The sequence below is a fragment of the Diabrotica undecimpunctata genome, chromosome 9 (assembly GCF_040954645.1).
Source record: "Diabrotica undecimpunctata isolate CICGRU chromosome 9, icDiaUnde3, whole genome shotgun sequence".
Lineage (NCBI taxonomy): Eukaryota > Metazoa > Arthropoda > Insecta > Coleoptera > Chrysomelidae > Diabrotica > Diabrotica undecimpunctata.
Genome location: NC_092811.1, coordinates 110,465,678 through 110,487,350, shown reverse-complemented (window position 1 = coordinate 110,487,350; position 21,673 = coordinate 110,465,678). Strand labels below are relative to the sequence as shown.

The 21,673-nt window shown below is 35.4% G+C and overlaps 1 protein-coding gene across 1 annotated transcript in view; it reads right to left on the bottom strand.

Annotated features, from left to right (window-relative positions):
- LOC140450398 (uncharacterized) overlaps positions 1-19,441 on the bottom strand; it is a 76,757-nt gene extending 57,316 nt beyond the window's left edge. Inside the window, exon 1 of the mRNA XM_072544005.1 lies at positions 19,309-19,441. The gene's annotated coding sequence lies outside the window, so the exon portion shown is untranslated. The remainder of the gene's footprint in view (positions 1-19,308) is intronic.
- Between the last annotated feature and the right edge of the window lie 2,232 nt (positions 19,442-21,673).

The window sequence follows — 21,673 nt, the reverse complement described above, 5'->3', positions numbered from 1 at the left end:
CCAACTTTCGACGGAAAATCATCATGGAACAACTACATGAAACAGTTCGAATCAGCCGCAAGAGCAAATGGATGGTCTGAAAAAGAAAAGGCTGTAAACCTGACTATCGCCCTTCGAGGAGATGCCTTAGATGTGCTTCAGACCATAGCCGTAGAGGAGACCGATGATTTCGAACAACTGAAGAAGAGGTTAAATATGCGATATGGCCACGAACATTTGGAGCATGTATATCAGTCACAGCTTAAAAATCGTAGACAGAAGAAAGATGAGGCTCTTCAAGAATATGAGGTAGATATTGCCAGATTAGTACGATATGCTTATCCAACAGCTCCCGAAGACATGATGGAAAAATTGGCCGTTCAAACGTTTATTGATGGTCTTCGTGATCATGAAATGCAGAGAACACTGCGATTAGCTCGTCACAAGACGCTGGTTGATGTCCTATCCGCCGCCCTCGAATACGAGTCAGCTACGCAGGCCTCTGGCGGGTACAGTAAAGTTAGGACTGTAAAAGAGGAAGGAGATGAAGATAAACTTGACCAGCTCGTTAATATGATGAAAAGCATGACATACAAGAAAACGAAGACCATCAGATGCTGGAATTGTGGCGAAATAGGACACGTACGAAGCTCCTGTAAGCACCCTAGGTACGACGCAAATCAAGAAACTCACCATCAGGAAAACTAGAACGGGTCAGCCTTAGGGGGGCAGCTTCGACCCAGAACTTTTCCAAAGACCCTCTCATACTAATAGCTTCTTTGAAATGTCGTGAAGATAGTGTATATGTAGATGGAGACATAAATGGTAAAAAGCATACGTTCTTGGTGGATACCGGAGCGACCAGAACCATTATACGCCCGACAGTTATAAACAGCCGAAAGAAACTGTTACCAACGAGGTTACGACTTCGGACCGCTACAGGTGAAAATGCCAACATTCATGGAGAAATCCAGGTACAATTGGGAATTGGGGCAGAAAAGTTTGTCCATACTGTTATAGTTGCCGACATCGAAGAGGATGTTATATTAGGAATGGACGTAATGAATATGCATGGATTCCAATTGGATTTTAAGAATAAGGTAATCAAAGTTGGCAACGAGGAGGTATTTCTCCATCCACATAATGACAACACTGTGCAAGCAGCCATTACAGAAGATACAGTCGTGCCTGCGAGAAGCGAAACGATCATAGTAGCGCGACTACAGGGAATTGTAGACGAAGGGAGACCTGTTATGATGGAGCCTTGGAACCACGACGATGAGGTTGGCCGTGGAATCATAATTGGAAAGGAATTGGTGACTTCGGCTAAAGAAATTCCTGTGAGACTTATCAATGTCAACGACTACCCAGTGACCATAAAGAAAGAGACAAAAGTAGGAACTTGTGTACCTGTGACATCCATAATTCGTCAGGCGACAACATCTGATAATTCCAACGACAAATTCGACCAAATGGTTGCAGTTGCAGGACAGTCTCTAAATCAGATGGAGAAAAGGAAATTAAGGGAATTTCTTCGGCAGTATCGTGATATTTTCGTACCGAAAGGAGGAAAGACGGGAAGAACTACCGTTGTTAAGCATAAAATTGATACTGGTAATGCTAAGCCAATTCGTCAAACAGCTCGACGATTACCACAGGCGAAGAGAGAGGAAGCTGAAACGATTGTTCAGGAAATGAAGAAAGACGGGGTGATAGAACCTTCTACGAGTCCATGGGTCTCTCCGGTGGTCCTGGTTAAGAAGAAAGATGGAACGACGAGGTTCTGTGTGGATTACCGTTTGCTGAACAACGTTACCAAGAAAGATAGTTATCCTCTGCCTCGGATCGATGACACATTGGACACATTGGCTGGAAGTAAATTGTTTTCTACTTTAGATTTGAAGTCTGGATACTGGCAGGTAGAAATGGACCCAGTCGATAAAGAAAAGACAGCCTTCACCACAGGATCTGGATTGTGGCAATTCAACGTTATGCCATTTGGACTTTGTAATGCTCCTGCGACATTTGAGAGGCTTATGGAAAATGTGTTGAGAGGGTTATCTTGGAAAACATGCCTGGTTTATTTAGATAACATAATCGTCTTGGGGGAGACATTCGAAGATCATTTGAGGAATTTAGAAAACGTTTTTAATCGACTTAAAGCTGCCCAATTGATGCTAAACCCCAAGAAGTGCCAGCTATTTCAAGGTAAAGTCAATTATCTGGGTCATATAGTCAGTAAAGAAGGAGTGGCCGTGGATAAGGGAAAAATCGATTCCATTAAGGAATGGCCAAAACCAACTGACAAACATCAAGTGAGAAGTTTTCTTGGACTATGTACTTACTACCGGAGGTTTATTAAGAAGTTTGCAGATATCGCTAAGCCATTAACGCGACTTACAGAGGAAGCAAGAGAATACCGCTGGGATATAGACTGCCAAAATGCCTTTGAAACGTTGAAAAAGCATTTAATAACAGCACCAATTTTGTGGTATCCACTGCCAGAAGGAGAGTTCATCTTAGATACGGATGCAAGTAACGTGGGAATTGGAGGAGTGCTGTCTCAGATTCAAGGAGGACAGGAACGAGTCCTCGGATATTTTAGTAAAGTCCTTTCAAAACCTGAGCGGAATTATTGCGTCACGAGAAGAGAACTTCTAGCAGTAGTTAAATCAGTAGAGCACTTCTACCAATACCTCTATGGCAGAAAGTTTCTAATCCGAACCGACCATGCCGCCCTTAAGTGGTTGATGCAGTTTAAGAATCCAGAGGGTCAGATAGCCAGGTGGATCGAACGACTCCAAGAATACGATTTTAAGATTGAGCACCGGGCCGGAGTTAGCCACAGAAACGCTGATTCTCTTTCCAGAAGGCCATGCCCAGCAGAGTGTTCCCACTGCAACAAAACGGAATCCAAGGAAGCAGCAGTGCTAAGAACGACGATTGTCAACGACGACTGGACGCCTACTAAGATAAGGGAAGAACAAGAGAGAGATCCAGTTATACAGAAAATCCGAAAATGGAAAGAGGAAAACCGTCGACCACCTTGGCAGGAAATATCAAACCTATGCTCAGTAGTTAAGACGTATTGGGCCCAGTGGGACTCATTTATCATCGAAGATGGCTTGCTCAAACGAGTCCTGGAAAATGATGACGGTTCAGAGAAGAGAAGACAGTTGGTGATCCCAAAGAGCAGAATAGCCGAAGTACTTCGTCAGTTAGGCCGTTTGAAAGAATAGCTTTGGACATTGCAGGGCCATATCCAGAAAGTGAAAATGGGGGCAAGTACATGTTGGTAGTAATGGATTACTTCACTAAGTGGGTCGAGATTTACGCACTTCCAGACCAGAAGGCCGCCACCGTTGCAGATAAGTTGATCCAAGAATATATCAGCCGATTTGGAGTGCCTTTGGAGATCCATAGTGACCAAGGCAGGAACTTCGAAAGTGATCTATTCCAAGGAATATGTGATAGACTAGGCATGAAGAAAACAAGAACTACCGCGTATCATCCGCAATCGGATGGTATGGTAGAACGAATGAATAGGACAGTTGGCAAGTATTTGACAAAGATGGTGTCCGATCATCAGCGAGACTGGGACCAATACCTTCCGTTCTTCACAATGGCCTACAGATCTGCTGTTAACGAATCAACGGGCCAGACACCAGCCAGAGTCCTATTCGGACGCGAAATGCGACTACCTTGTGATCTAGAATTTGGGTGTCGACCTGGAGAAGATGTAGCAGGTGAAGATTATGTGATCGAATTACGAAGAAGAATGGACGATGTACATGAGTTGGTCCGTTCCCACCTTCAGATCGCTAGCGACCGAATGAAGAAACGGTACGATACACAAGCCGAAAAGGGTTGCTTTAAGAAGAACGACAAAGTATGGCTGTATAATCCCAAGAAGCGAAAAGGTTGTTCTCCCAAATTGCAGCAGTTTTGGGAAGGTCCATACCTCATCATGGAGAAGATCAACGATGTCATCTACCGAATAAGCAAGATTCCGAGGGGAAAGCCGATGATAGTACACCATAACCGGTTGGCATCTTTCGAAGGTGACCACGACGTAGATGAAGAAGTGGAAGTAAACCAAGTCCAAGATGTGTCTGACCTCACGTTTGAGGAATTCATGGGTGCCTATGGAGGTACCGGTAAAGCGAGACATGGTATTACCACTGAAGAAAAGCAAGATCTACTCGCGCTCCCCGATGACTACTCGCTGGCCCTTACCATCCCGGCCAGTATCAAAGACGCACCAGGGTTGGCATCCGTCTTTCGAAGGAAGTTTGGTCGAGTTGCAGAACTTCAATGCCAAGTGCCAGCTCCCGGTAAAACCTTGAAACTCCAAGATGCATCACGTTACCTTTTCTACCTGGTAACAAAAGACACTGCCCGTGACCAACCTACCTACCGAGATGTATGGGAAGCCTTACTTCAATTGAGAGGGCACGTACTAGAGTCGGACGTGCAAAAGTTAGCCATGCCAAAGTTGGAGTGCCGCCAATTAGATTGGAGAGTTATCCGAAATATGGTGGAGGAGATCTTTAAAGACACCGAAGTCCAGGTGTTAGTCTGTTGCAATCCGCATAGTTACTGGTGCGGAGAGAAAACCGTCCCTTGTCATTTTTATACAACTGGAAGTTGTAAAAGAGGGTCCAGTTGCCGATACCAGCATACCGTTCCAGTTCTAGTCCCAACAAGGTTCCAGGAGGAACCATCTTTTGAGAGGGGGGCAATGTTACGTAAAAATATGAGTCATAGTTTTAACCTTTAAAACATGTTTTTATTCTAATATGTTGTAGAGTTTACGAGAGGCCTCGATTTACCTGAGCGACCTTCCAGAACCGATGCGAGGGAAATCCAGTTTGCCTTTACCGTTTCGCCATCGAAGGTTTTGGATTTTTCGAGATAACGGCACTGGTATATAATAACGGAACTTTATTTGGAAGGGACAGTTAATTCTCAAGACCCCGCGCTCGCGAATTTGTTACGTACGGATATAATAAATTATTGTCAGATAAGTTAATATAAATAAAGAAATAAATTAAATCCGTAAGTGTTATAAATATTGAACCTTTTAATAAATTCACAACAGTACATTGTCCGGACCTGCTGACTTCTGCTGCTGATTGTTTTTTAGTGCTGCAATGGCATCTTCTATCTCCGATTTAAGGATTGAAGGTCCTGTTTCTCCTTCTCCATATAGGTGATCATCAGTCCTGTCAGATGCAAATAATTTTTCTATGTATGATTTCCATGTTTCTAAGATCGTTGATGGCTCCGAGATAAGATTTCCATCGCCATCTTTTATGCTGTTTGGTGACTTATTGAATTTCCTCTTGTTTGTCATTGATTTTATTTTTTTTGTGCATATTGTAACTGTCGTATTTTCGTTCGTATTGTTCTATTTCCCTGCATTCGTTGGAAAACCATTTTTCTTTGGCTTCTCGAATTTTCGTTCTTATGATTTTGTGGATCTGCTGGTATTTTTCTTCATTTTTATTCTTGAATTTACGTCTTTCATCCATCATATCCATTATCTCATCAGACATCCATTCGTTCTTCTTTCGTCTGTCACGCTTTAATAGAGTCGCGCATGTTGTTTGGATTGCTTCCCTCGATTTATCCCATCTCTCTATTATGTCCGACGTGTTCTCGTTAATGTCGTTTATTTTCTTTCCTAGTTGTTCTCGTACTTTTATTTCGGTTTTTGGGTTAGTGAGTTTCTTAATATCAATTGTGTTTAAATTAGATCTTTTCTCGAGCCGTTTTACTCTCATGACCATTCTGCATACCAACAGATTGTGGTCCGTAGGAACATCGGCACCTGGGTACGTTTTTGATGATTTTATCATGTTTTTATATCTTGTTGGTACTGCTATATAATCTATCTGATTCCTTATGATGTTGTCAGGTGAGTCAGCGGGGGATTTCCATGTGTAAAGTCGACGTTTGGGGAGCTTGAAGAGTGTATTACTTAATAGCAGGTTATATTCCTGGCAAAAGCATATAAGTCTATCACCTCTATCGTTTCTCTCTCCTAGGCCGAAGTTACCCACGATCTCATTCACCTTGCCTCTGCCAACCTTTGCGTTAAAATCTCCCATCACAAAAATTCTTTCCTCGTGTTTATTCTTATTTTTTTTTATTACATATTGATAATTTTATTAATAAAACAATTTTATTACTCATATTAAAAAATATTTTAGAATACTAATTTCCCCAATATGAAATTCTAAGATTTTATCTCATACACAAATACAGAAAAACATTGTTTTTTCCAATGCTTATGCGTATATTATTTGCTTTATATTATATATATATATATATATATATATATATATATATATATATATATATATATATATATATATATATATATATAAATTTTGGCGATATAATACCAACTATTCCATTTAAAAAAGATTTTAATGAAATTAATTTGTACCCGCCACTGTATTATTATAATTTCTGCCATAGAATTTTTAATATAAATTCTTTACTCACATTGTATAACCAATATACTGAATTAAAAATTGTTGATTACAATAAAAATCGATAGTAAGTTTATCTCGTTTTATTGATAATTCTGATCGTCAATGATAAGCGGTTTTAGGATAAAATTATCTGCTAATAAATTGCTGATACGATTCTAGTTATTGTAACATCTTTTGTATTTATTTTTTATAATTATTTCGTTACTTGAGGTCGGTTTATACCACTTTAATTTTAGCTTAACTAATGTCTTTCTTTTCCAATTTACCTAGCTCTTCCAATTTTTTGTTTTCTCCATTAAAACCAACTTCTTTTTAATATTCTTCGTTGATTTTTTCTAGTTACTTGGTTATTATTATTGTAAACCTTTATCTAACTAATCTTTTGTTTCTATTAGTTGTGCATGTGTTTTGGTTGCGTATATTGATCCTTGTTAATTTAATATTTTATGAGTGAGAGTACCTTAAAAATAATCCCACACTTCGAATTCTGTTTTACTTCAACATTCGTATGACTATTTTAAAAGTATTTTATCAGTTAGCCGCTATCTTTCTTTTTTTCTTACTGTTCCAAATAGGCATGCATGCCTATTATTCTCTCTAAGCTTTAGAAATTGCAACATCGTTTTCTTGGTCTTCCCATCCATCTTCTTTTAGCTGCTGACTTATTTCTATAGCTTTCCTTACTACTACATTCTTAATTACGCCCATAAAACTTTTCTGTCCCTTTCTTGGTTTTTTCGGCGCTTATACCCTAGTTAATCTGCTACTTTTTGGTTTATTCTAATCCTGACTATGACTATCCTTTACTGGATCTAAACATTCTTCTATTATATCTATATATCCCTTTCTAATTATGAATGGCTCTTTTTTTGGTTTCTGATCTCTTGGTACACCACTTACTATTAATATAAAATCTCCAATGGCTGCGGATCATTTTTCCTACTTCTTCGCCTTGTGTATTGCCATGTCAATGGTACATTAATTTAATTATTTCTTTACTTCCCAGTCTCTCTATTCCATGTAACTATCAGTCATTTTTTTTCAATTCGCCGTGCCTTTTCTCGCATGTGTCATAATTTTCATCAAGTTTCGAGGTTTTTATGTTTATCCTCAATATTTTTTATGTCACCGTTCAGCTTCATTTCTTGCTATTTGCCTATCTCAATTACATTTCAGCATTATGATTCTTTCGATGGCATCTTCGATCCTGGTTTAGACTTGGTTAGTAGGGTGGTGAAAACTGAGAGAGTTAAAAGTCATTGTAGGGGTGTACAGATTGTGGCGAATGAAGGTGTGCTTTACCTTAGTTTGAATTTAGAGCAAAATCTCGGAAAATCCTAGAAAGACTGATAAAAAATGTTGGTGAATTGAGAGCAAGTACAAGGAAAGCAAGTTTGTTGTGTTCGGTGGTGCAGTTTAATAATCTTGAAGTATATGCATAGATAGAAGTTTTTAATCTCGAGTGGTATGCCTTCAAAATTAGAGGATTCCAGAGCAAAGAACTTCTTAGGTTTTATAGTGGTTATGTCTATAGTATACCAGAATCATACCATAATTACAAGACAATTAGAAACGAAACACATGCACTTATAAGAAAATAAAAAAATAAGAACTGGGGACGCTTTTCGAAAGAAATAGAACATGATTTTTACGGTCTGCAAAAGAGGTAAAAGAACTAATAGAACCAAAACACATAGAAAAGGATACGTGGATTGACTATCTAAAAAGCTCTATGCAGAAGAAGAACAAACGACGCTAGAACCGGAAATACCAAAAATTACCACAAATGAAGCACTTAATATAAATGTACAGGAAGTTCGGAAAATACTTGAAAATCTTCTTCTTCTTCTTTTTCGTGCGCCTAGGATTACTCCTGTTTGTCTGCCTCTTATTCTGTTTCATTCGTTGTTGACTGTACATTATTTTTTAACCTTTTCACAGCCTTCCAACGGGTCTTCTGCTATACGGCTTGTTGTTTTTACAGATGTTCGCTAATCTCTCTTGAAAATCTGAACAACAGAAAAGCAGCAGGTCAAGACGAGATACCAAACGAATTACTGAAATATTGTGGAACAGCAATGACACAACAATTAACAACATTAATTAACAAAATTATAAACTACAATAAAATACCGGAAGAATGGAGAAGGAGCGAACTATTTCTACTATTCAAAAAAGGAGATAAAAATAGGCAGAAAATTACAAAGGTAGAAACTTGTTAAATACTACGCTAAAACTTACAACTAAAATTTTACAAGTTTTAATAAATCAGAGGATAAGTTTAGCAGATGAACAACAGGGTTTTCATAGTGGAAGATCGTATTCAAATGCAATATTCGTTATAAAACAAATTACTGAGAAATAAAGAAAGCGTTTGACAGAGTAAGACTTACAAATGTAATCTATCTTCTGTGTAATAGAAAAGTTCACCTAAATATTATAAAAACTATCGAAAACATCTACCAAAACAACAAAATGGAAGTCAGAATAGATGAACAACTTACAGAACCTATAGAAATAGGCAGCGGAATAAGACAAGGGGATTATTAAGTCCCATGCTCTTCAATTTGATCATGGATAAAATCATCAAAAGCGTTAACAAAGGAAGAGGATACAGAATGGGCAATAAAGAAATAAAAATACTGTGTTATGCAGAAGACGCAATATTGATAGCCCAAGATTAAGATAGTCTGCAAAGACTAAGCAAGACCCGACACAGCCACAATGCAAAGGCTACTGAAAACGGCAGAGATAAGAGTACTGAGAAGAGTTATTACAAGAAAAACGCTAAAAGATCGAAATAGAAGTGAAGACATTAGAAGAAAATGTAACATACAGTGTATAAATGAATGGACACACAATAGAAAAAAAGAATGGAATAACCACACAAGCAAAATGGAGGAGATCCGTGTCGTCAAAATAGCAAGAGATAAGTCACCGATCGGCAGAAGAAGTATCGGACTTCCGCGCAAAAGATGAAGCGACAACCTTCCATAGAGGTATTATTCCGCCAACGAACAAGTAGAATTGCTTATAAAGAGAAAGAAGAAGAAGATGTGTACAGTGGTTACTATGTGTTACAGATGTGTTGACAGGGCTGTCTGAAGTGTCACCGATAAATGTAATACTTGAGATAAGGACGGATAATTGAACATAAAAACAAATAAAAGGGAAAACACTTAAGACATAGATTCAGCAATGAACGAAAGGCAGTGAAGATGGACGTAAGAGACATAAGGCTAACTGAAGCATACATCTCAGCACTAATTAAAAAAAATATGATTGGTAAGAAAAAAACTGACTTGTCTGATCATTGCTAATGAGGGTATGAAGACACTGCGAAGCATTTTGTTTGTAGACTAAGCTAGATTAGAGCTATAATCTAGCCAAGACAAAGTATGAAAGATGTTTAGATAAGAGGCTAACAGTCAGTGCAGGTTAAACTGAGAGGAAGTGAGAAACTGAAGCAAAAACTTTGTAGTATACTTGGGTAAAGTGGTAGAATGCACGTAATGTTGAGTGATGTTCACCCAAGTATCCCAAGTATTGTAAGAGAGGCTAAAACGCAGAAGTTAAAATAAACAGATTACATGCAAAGAGAACCAGATCACCGATAGCCTAACCTAGCATAGTAGTCTATCCAAAAAGAAAGAAGACTAACAGGACGACCACAAATCAGAAAAAAGGACAACACAGCTAAAGTTGTCAATACCATGGACTTAGAGATGGAAAAAGACCTCATGATGAACAGCAACGAATGGAAGTAGTACAGATAGATAGTACAGTCAGCGCAAATCCTAAATGTATTGTAGGGATACAGAGCAAATAATTAAAACAGATGTTGAGTGGACGAAAAAATGAAAAGTACTATTCTTTAGATTTTTCAATATGTCGTTCTTATTGTGTAGAAGTTTTTAATAGGTGAAAATTGCAGACTAACATCCTATATAAATATAATCCTGTATAAATCGGTTGGAGTCTTTTGAAGATCTTCTTCTATGTGCGCAAAAAATATCAAAAATCCCTAGTTCGCTAAAATTTGAGGAACATTATCCTTAAAGGTTTTTAATTATACGATCAAGAAAATGTATTGGTTAATGGGAAGACATTCCTCTCTATCCATAAATAATAAACTTCCAATCTATAAACAAATACTAAGACCAGTATGGACCTATGGCTGCCAACTCTGGGGCTGTGCCAAGCCTAGTAACATCAAAGTTATCCAGATATTCCAGAATAAAGTGCTGAGGAACATCGTAGATGCGCCTTGGTACGTTAGGAACAACGACCTTCACCGGGACCTCAAGATGGAAGACGTCAATCAGATAATCAAGAAATTTGCAGGGAGCCATGAACAACGATTCCATCATCTTGTAAACGTCGAGGCTATCCAGCTCCTCGACAATACGAACCTAGAGAGAAGGCTCAAAAGAACAAAGCCTTTTGAACTGGTATAATGAGTGAGTGAAAAGCAGAGTAAAGTGTTGTGCGAGTATGCATGCTAAATTTAATGCTAGTTATTAGAAATAATAGGAAAGATACAAGTGAGTAGACACCTAATTTTAAGATTTCATTAGTAATTTAAGTTAGAAACCAATTGATAATTGGTCTTACTGACCAGATTTTAATGTAAGTACACTTCTGTGTCTTAAGTAAATTGAATATTTTTCATTCTACAGTCATCATAAAATAGTTCATTAGGACATTACAATCATGGAAACTTCATATCAAGGAATATGGAATCGCGAAAATATGAGGGTTGACTACTGTCCAAGATTGTTCTGGATACCCACATGCTAGAAAGACGTAGATATAAAAAAAAATTCTTTAGTGATAAGTATCAAATATTGTATTTTTTTATTTTTGTATTATTGTGTGTTTTCTCCGTATTTTTTTATATGTGTATATATTTTTGAAGTTATACTTCTATACGCACGGTCGGCGTTGGAAATTTGCATGAGAGTGAATCTGTGAAACCATTACATATGTAAGATAATGAGTAAGAGAGAGACAGAAGATATATTTTCTCTCTCTTCCTCTCTAGAGAATAAAAATGTCACTTTTGTATTTAATATTATATAATATTATATATATATATATATATATATATATATATTTATATATATATATATATATATATATATATTTATATATATATATATATATATAATATTGTATATATATATATATATATATATATATATATATAATGAACCAGACGTATTTGCTGACAATAAAAGAGTACACGTTTCATTTTTTATTGCTGCAAACCCACTATTTAACGTTTACTTCTTTATATATATATATATATATATATATATATATATATATATATATATAATATTATATATAATATAATATGTATTAATATTATTATTTATGTGATATATTTTGTATTATTTAAAATTAAACGTTTATAATTATTTCAGGCTTTTGTATTTCAAAATAATCACTGTTTTACCGAGAACTGTCAATTTTGATATCCGTTAGTGTCATGTCTAATTGGCAAATCGTTTACGTGTTTGGTTCATACGCTGGTGGTTGTGAGTTCGAATCCCAATTATGAATTTCCTTTTTTTATTTTTGAAATATTTAAAAACCTCACGTTAGTCTTATTAAATATATGTAATATACGCAAAAAACATAAATTTTAAAATAAAATGAAAATTTACAACATAATCCGAGTTGTTGGTTTTTTATTTTTATCTTCGTAAAGTAAGTTTATGTATATTGGCAGTTTTAAATACTTATGAATATTACATTTTAATTTATATTGTATTATTATATTGAATTATGTTGCAGTGTATTTATTGTATTGTAATTTTTATATTATTAACAAAATAAACAATGAATTTTACTGCAGAGTATGTGTAAAATTTTTTTTTGCATTCAACTCCTTTTATACATATATAAAAATAAAAATATATATTTTCATTAAAATATTGATACAATCATTCATTTACTATACTCCTATTACAGGTCAAATGTTTATATACAGCAAACGATGTATGAACGCGTGTATAGAAGTACTAGAAGTAGTGGGACGCGTGTCCCACTGGACTGCCACACTCATAATGCCTTAATTCATATTTTGGCTAAATTTATATTTTTTTTACTTATATATCTACAACTACTTACATTAAAACTTTTCTTTTCTATAAACGATCAATATTAGCTTGTCTTCAAAGCTATCTTAAAAACTAGAGTTGATACGGAAAAAATAGACATTTTTGAAATTAGAGCATCAAAAAAAATTAGCTTCTGCTTCCCTGATACCAAAATGAGGCTGTTGATCTGAATAAATGATAAACGTAAAAATGCTTAGATGACAAAATATTCCTTGGAGAAATACAGATAACGACTTATACGATACAGTACTAGTAACAAATATTTCTTGAAATATTTGCGTTACTCATTTTATAGATATCTTTGTGATCCAACAGGCAACAATTTACGAACCAATCATATCCCAATTTGCCACTATTTATATCCAAAACATCGTTTGGCACTAAATCCTCCGGCTTCCAGTTTCCGATATCCGATTCTGAACTACTGCTCGTCCGCCTGAACTTCAAATTGCCGTTACCAGCCACCACAGCCGTTATTAAATTTTACATGAAGTAGGGTGATGCAATAAATCACCATAGAATTAGGAATTACTGGCCCACATTTTCACGTACCGAATATTTTTTAAATTTAATGCAGACTCGAGTGTACATTGCGAAACGGAATGGTTTGGAAAATCGGGAAAGTATCGCTCCTGTAGAGGTTGAGGAAATTCGCATATTTTGCTTGATAAATACGTTAGAACTCTGTTCTAGGAAACAATAAATTTCATGGACTTATGTTTTCTTTGAAACAGTACACGTAAGATTTAGCTCTAATATTTAGTGGAAAGGAGGATTTAAAATCATAAACAATATCAAGCACGACTTATAATTTAAAATAAAAGCAGATGAAGGAGGTCTACCATATACTTTCTTTTATCAGTGTACATTAATAAGTTATACGCTCATGGAGAAAAATATGGAATACTTATTATCGTAAATATATTCAATATAATGGGTTCATGTTACCAAAACACGTTTTTTTAAAGAAAACTTTATTTAACAAGTTTTAAACGAATAATTTAAAAAATTAAAACGGTTGTTTTATTGTTTTTATGCGCATTGCATATATGGCACCGTCCACTCTTCTAAATGATCCCTCATCAGGGAGAAACTTAATTCAAGTAAGAATTGTCTCCTTCTTTGTGGCGACATATTCGGCTTAGTGCAATTATAAATAACTTCGGAATGTATTCCAGCTAAATCTAGTATGCAAAAAAATATTGCTAATGGCCATCTTCTGGTAATTCTTTGTGTCGTGTAGGAAGCACATTTTTGATCAACCGTATCGACGCCACTTTTTGTTTTATTGTATTCTAAAACCATTACTGGTTTTCCTGTATCTTCGTCTATTTCGTCTGTATCGATCATGGTAGAGAGCAATACTACAGCTTTATTTCTTTTAGGAACATATGAAACTAGGGACATATTATCTTCTTCTTCTTCTTATGGTGCCGTGCACCTATAGTGCGTTGGCGAATTATCTTAAGGTCAGACGTCTGTCTTTTGCGGCATGCAAAAGTTCGCCAGTGTTAGTTACGCCTGTCCAGTTCTTTATATTTCGCAGCCACGACATTTGTTTGCGACCTACTCCTCTCTTGCCCTCAATCTTTCCTTGGATAATTAGTTGAGGGATTGCGTATTTTGCGTATTTGCAGTATTTGCTCTTCTTAGGACTTCCTCGTTTCTCACCCTATCTGTCCATGGTATGCGGAACATTCTTCGCAAGGTCCACATTTCGAAGGCTTCCAACTTGTTAATGGAAGATATTTTCAACGTCCATGTCTCCATGCCGTATAACAATATGGACCATACATAGCACTTAACCATTCTGTAACGGAGATTGAAGGACAGATTGCGGTTACAAAGTAGCGGTTTAAATTTAAGAAAAGCTTGTCTTGCTTGTTCGGTACGGCATTTTATTTCTTGTTGAGGATCCCATTGGTCATTCACCATCATTCCCAAGTATTTGAATGTTTTCACTTGCTCGATATTATCTTGAAACCCGAATATTGAAGATCCAATAGCTCGCAGTTTATTCGGAAGAAATTGGCGAGGAAGTTCTTTTTTGTTTTTCTTCAAGGTGCCAATAACTGTCAGGCCATTTTGCATGAGATAATCAACTAAAGGATATCTAGTATAATAATTATCCATAGCTATATTTCTTTTGGAGTTTTTTTATGGGAGAAACTAAACGCTGTACTATATCGAATGTTTTAACTGAACATTTGTACGGTCCGTTTTTTTGTATTCCACAATATATCTCGAAATTCCATGTATAGTAAGACCTGATATCGCAAAGTGCATACAGTTTAATGCCATATTTGGCTGGCTTTTGTGGCATGTATTGTGCAAAGCCACATCGTCCTCTATAAGGGTGAAGCATTTCATCTACAGGTTGTTTCAAAAAAAGGTAACCTTGTTTCTAGGGTAGGAAAAAAACTGGAAAAATAATTGGGGTTTGCTTACTAAAAAATTTTTATAACGCCATCCGTTTTCAAGATACAGGGCGTTGAAGAAAAAAAAATTACGCATTTTTTACGATTTTGCCGAAACTACTGGCAACATTGTAATGAAATTTTATACGAATATGTTTTGGAAGCTGATACATCCCACGAATTTGTTTTCATATCTGATTCTCATAGAGGGCGCTAGTTACACGGATCGTACTAAGTATTAGTCAATATAACTTTTTTAAGAGTATAATTATTAATCAAAATTTCAAGTAAACTTAAACATCATTCAATTTTACACGAAAAAGGTACTCTTGGTAAAACTCGATACTGTGTACCGTTTTCGGAATATTTTGATTTGAAAATTATGAAGTAATAATTGATGCTTGTAGTAATAAAAAGTTCTAATAGGTATACCTCTATTTTCTCCAAGTGTGCCATGGAAATCTGACATTTATTGATTGTTATGACAATAAATCAACAATAATTCGAGTTTTGAAAGCTTGTTATTTGTAAAATCAAATCAAAATGTACTCAAATGTTGAATACACTGACGTCACTGACATATTATTAACCTTAGGCGAATGTTTAGGATGTTCTAGTGCAGCTGTGACACGTTATGCAGAAAAGTTTCCTAGAAGAAACTTACCAAGTAAAAAAACATTTAGAGCCGTTGAACGACGTTGTCGAGAAACTGGGAATATGAGACCAAATAAAATAAATTCTGGTAGACCAAGAACAACAAGAACAATTAATAAAGAAAATAATATTTTAAATTTACTTGATCAAGATCCAACAGTTAGCGTAAGGAATATGGCAAGACAAACAACTACTTCTTCTTCAAGTACTTGGCGGATACTGAAAAAACAGCAATTACATCCTTATCATTACAGACAAGTCCAAGAGCTCTTGCCAGATGATCTACCGGTTAGAGTGGATTTTTGTGAAACATTGCAACAAAGGACAGCCCACAATCCAAATTTTTTAAAACGCATTCTTTTTACGGACGAGACCACCTTTACGCGACAAGGTATGTTTAACTCCCATAATGCACACTACTGGTGTGATGAGAATCCACAAGTCAAAAGGGTATCACATTACCAACACTCATTTAAACTTAATGTTTGGGCAGCAACTTTAGGTAACAAATTAACAGGTTATCATATTCTACCTGGAAATTTAAATGGTGATATGTATCTTGATTTTTTAAACAATTCCTTATTCGAGATATTAGAAGATTTAACGCTAAACGATCGAAGACCTTTATTTTTTATGCACGATGGAGCTCCACCACACTTTGATAGAAGGTGTCGTAATTGGTTGTGTAATCATTTTCCGAATCGATGGATTGGTAGAGGTGCAGAAGCTCCGATTCATTGGCCTCCTCGGTCATGCGATTTTAACCTTTTGGACTACGCAGTTTGGTCGTATATTAAGGAAAAAGTCTATGCTACAGAGGTAAATTCACGCCAAGAATTGGAAGAAAGAATTCAACGTCAATTTAATGACATCATAGCTGATCCCCTACCGTTTAGAAGATTAATGGAATCTTTAGAAAAAAGAATAGACTTGTGTATTCGCAAAAACGGAGGGCATTTTGAACACTTACTGTAATTGAATTTTATTTTATGTTCTTAGTCATTAATTTAATTTTCTTCTTGTGAGTTTTGTTTAATTACTAACTATTTTATACCAGCATCAATTATTACTTCATAATTTTCAAATCAAAATATTCCGAAAACGGTACACAGTATCGAGTTTTACCAAGAGTACCTTTTTCGTGCAAAATTGAATGATGTTTAAGTTTACTTGAAATTTTGATTAATAATTATACTCTTAAAAAAGTTATATTGACTAATACTTAGTACGATCCGTGTAACTAGCGCCCTCTATGAGAATCAGATATACAAACAAATTCATGGGATGTATCAGCTTCCAAAACATATTCGTATAAAATTTCATTACAATGTTGCCAGTAGTTTAGGCAAAATCGTAAAAAATGCGTAAAATTTTTTTTTCTTCAACGCCCTGTATCTTGAAAACGGATAGCGTTACAAAAATTTTTTACTAAGCAAACCCCAATTATTTTTCAGTTTTTTACCTACCCTAGAGACGGGGTTACCTTTTTTGAAACACCCTGTATAGTGACGTATTTTCCCAAACAGTAATTACTCATACAATTATTCAGAAAGTCTCTGTACTTCTAATAGCAGCTAATTTATCATTTTGTTCGCGATCTTTTCGTGTCCCAACATCATCGAAACGAAGAGCACGAAGGAAAAAGAGGAATCTTTTGTAACCAAATGCAGCTGTAGTCCGTATCATACCGGCTCCGTCCTTTGCCCATATTTTTTGAACGTTTCCATGATTTCCTTTTTTTTTACTGCAAGAATAAATAAGATCCCAAACAAAGCTTTTATTTTATTACGAGAGGTTAATTTGCAATTTCTGTCTCTCTGGCAAGATAAATTATTTGCTCTTCTGTTGTTGATATATATATTAGTGCAAGTAACAATACTGTCAATCATAGCTGGAGTTATCAATAAAAGAAACGAATCTAATGGATTCAATATGTTTTTTGCATTACCTTTTGGTCGAGGAACTTCTTTCATAATATTTTTTGCTCTGGTTTTATTGCCATAAGCTATTGTGGTACTTTTCCAAATTGTTGGTTCATCCTTGCCTATATAAAATTGGTAATCACCATCGTCTAGCTCCTGTAACGGACATATATCATCGTTATCATCGTTACCAGATAGTTCCGATTTGCTGTTGTAATTATCATTTTCAATAATATCTTGTTCTTCACCTGAATCACTATAATCAACAATATCTTCGTCAAAATCAGACAAATTTTCCGCAATCTCTTGCAAATCAATCTCTGTCAAATACTTAATTGGCCCTTTTGCACCTTTAAAATGACAAAAAGTACATCAATTAATTTAAGTGCTAAAAACTGATTTGACTTGACTAAAACAAATTTTACTTACATGGCAAGCTACGCTGCGGTACGGAATGCCGCAATTGAACAACTTCCACTTCAATGGTCAATATCAAACTGATACAACACTTTAGGAATAAAATGCGACATCAGCAGGTAATATTTTATATCTAAATAAACAGTACCGTATACGAAATAATATTGGTAAAAATTATTAAAATATTAAAATTGCGGCACGGAGGGCACGGAGGGCCGCTGAGTGACACCGGAGGGTTAAAGAAGTACATCGAGGAGAATGTTCCACCTAATATAGATGAGCTGTACTTAAACAGTGACAACTAAACAGGACAAAATAAAAGTCAGGCGATTATTAGGTTTTTAATGCAACTTACAGATAGTGGAAGATTCAAAACAGTTGTCTATCGAATTCCAAAAAGGGGAAGTGTACTGTGGATTTAGTGGAAGATGCAGATGTTTTCGACTTACAAAGTTGGTGGTCCAAATTTTACAAGAAATATACTGTTTCAGAAGAAAGTAAAATTGAGAAAAACAAAAAAAGGAAATGTTTACTACTATTTCTTTCTACCACGAATTTACTTGCGAAAGATTTTAAAAGGGGTGGTTGTTATATTTGATTTTATAGGTGGATTTCTTAAGAAAACCTTTAAATTATTATCTAACCCGATGTGTATTGCTGAGCCATCCCTTCCTCATTAGCAAGAAAAACTTATGAAGTAAAGGTACCAATTCACCAAGAGAAAATTAATGACTTAAAGAAACTTTTGCGGTACGTCCCTCAAGAACACGAGTGGTTTTACAATGAGCTTGCCCAATGGCCTACGGTTAATGGGAATTAATTTTAGCTAATTGTATTGTCTTAGAACTTTTTTAATAAAGTAACATTCATTTTAACTAAACAAGGTGTAAATTCATCCATTAATCAAAACTTTCCCCGTAAAACAAGACTTTTGTTTATGAAAGGCTTTTGTCAACTATTTTCAATAATAAAAAAAATACAATAATAATATTAAAAGGTGTAACTAACACGATTTATTTTCAGTTTTAAGGTCCTTAATATGTTTCGAAAAATCAGAAAAGTATAAAATGTTTTTTCATAAAACTAAACAGTTTTTTGTTGTTTCGCAAAGTTTACATTTTGTGACAAGAGGCCTTTTATAAATAAGCGATTCCTATATTGCATTTTGTTTTATCATATTTGCTAATATATTATTTAAGAATTAATTAAAAATGACAAGATAATATTAATATTATATTTTAAGCATTAACACGCTACAGTAATCAACAAACACTTAATTAACACATACCTCATTTAACACTTAAATGTACATGACGAAAATGTCATTCATCGAAAGCATCCATCGTGAGTATGACGTGCTCCATTGTGATTACTTGCTACACTCTGTTTCCAAACTTAACACAGGAAAGCTCAAAATTCACCACTAGCAGGACTATGAAAAACTCTTACTTTTCTCTAATACCATTCTTCTACAAATATAATGAGTCAAACAGCAAAATAACGAAAGCATAACTAGTAGGTTGATATTTTCAGGATTGGACTCATTTATATTTATTTTAAAATTTAATATAAAGAGTGTGAACAATATAAATCATATTTTAATTAAAGAGGAATGTAGAAATTGGATCATCCTATATAGGATATATTTCACACACAAGTAAAATTCTATCACCGGGAGTCACCGGGAGAGATAAATATCACAAAATTAATGAGGCTTCATTAAGAGTAAAATATTGAAAAAGCTCAAGAATTTAAAATTTCTATGATCATCCACCTTCTGGATTGCCAGAAGCTTTTCGACTATGTAAATTGGAAAGTTTTGATGGGAGTTCCTGATCATCTATCAGCTCTGGTGAAGAGCCTGTAGAGAAATAATGAAAGAAGTATAAGGAATAAAAATCGTAAGTTTAACCGTTTTAAAATGGGTAGGGGAGACCGTCAAGGATGTAATCTATCTTTAAGTCTCTTCAGCTTCTATGACAGGGCTTCCCAAACTGGGGCCTCTCTCCCCATCTCAGGGGGATGCGAGCAAGTTGAACATTAAATAAAATTTAAATTAAATCTTTCTCAAATTTTAAGTTAATCATGATGTTTAGAAAATTAAAACAAACCACTGTAACATCTGACTTAACTACATAAACTTGAAATCGAAGGTCTGAAAGAATAGAGTGTGGGCAAGCGAGCGTTTCCAAGCTCTGTCTCCCTCCTTTTCTCCGTCCATCAGACGCCGGCCAGCTAAACGCAGCTAACCAATTGTAACTCAGTGTTTGAGATACATTGGCATAGCTTGCATTATAAGAGTGTACGTGTTGTGAGATTTTAATTGTCGTAGTTGACTTTCAATATAGCGTGATTTGAGTGAGAGAAGATATTGTAGTCAAGATGAGCTCAGCAAAGAAACGCAAGTATATTGATCTTCTTCTTCTTTTTCCTCTTTATAAGCAATTCTGCTTGTTAATTGGCGAATTAATACCTCTATGGAAGGTTGTCACTTCATCGTTTGCGCGGTCGTCCGATATTTCTTTTGCGATTGGTGACTTATCTCTTGTTATTTTGACAACGCGGGTCTCCTCCATTCTGCTTATGTGGTTATTCCATTCTTTTTTCTATTTTGGGTCCATTCATTTATACACTGTACGTTAAATTTTCTTCTAATATCGTAACTTCTCTTTCGATCTCTCAGCGTATTTCCTTTAATTCTTCTCTGTAATCTCATCTCTGCCGTTTCCAGTAGCTTTTGCATTGTATCTGTGTCGGGTCTCGTTTCTGAGCCATATTTCATTATTCTTGACTTCGTCTCAGTGTTAATGTGTCTGTTTCGGCATATAGTGTTACTAAGGCATCCTGCCAGTTTATTTGCTTTTTGTACTTGATCTCTCACTTCTTTGTCCAGGTCTCCATAGCTAAACAGTGTAATTCTCAGATAGATATTTTATTTCCAATATTTGTTCAATACTGATGCCAATTTCTACTTTACATCTTGTTGGTTCTTTGCTGACTACTATTGCTTTAGTTTTCTGAGATAACATTGTCATATTAAATTCTTTTGCTCTTATGTTAAATCTATCTTTGCATCCTATCTTTATCTTGAGCTCTCAATTTTGGGTCATCTGCGTAATTTTAACCCTATGGAAGGTTGTCACTTCATCTTTTGCGCGGTCGTCCGATATTTCTTTTGCCGATTGGTGACTTATCTCTTGTTATTTTGACAACGCGGGTCTCCTCCATTCTGCTTATGTGGTTATTCCATTCTTTTTTCTATTTTGGGTCCATTAATTTATACACTGTACGTTAAATTTTCTTCTAATATCTTAACTTCTCTTTCGATCTCTCAGAGAGTATTTTTATTTCTTTGTTTTTCATTCTTTATCCTCTTCCTTTGTTAACGCTTTTGATGATTTCATCCTTGATCAAATTAAAGAGCATGGGGCTCAATGAATCCTCAAGTATAATAATAATTATATCAAATACGGTTTATTTGTAGGCCTAAAGATAATGTCGAACACCCTCAGTGTGTAATTTGATATGAAGTATTAAGTAATGATGCAATAAGATCTAATCGTTTTGAAAGACATATGTCTCCAAACATAACTCTTTTACGGATAACCAAAGGAATTGCTGCAAAATGATGAATGAAGTTGGTTCCACGGCTC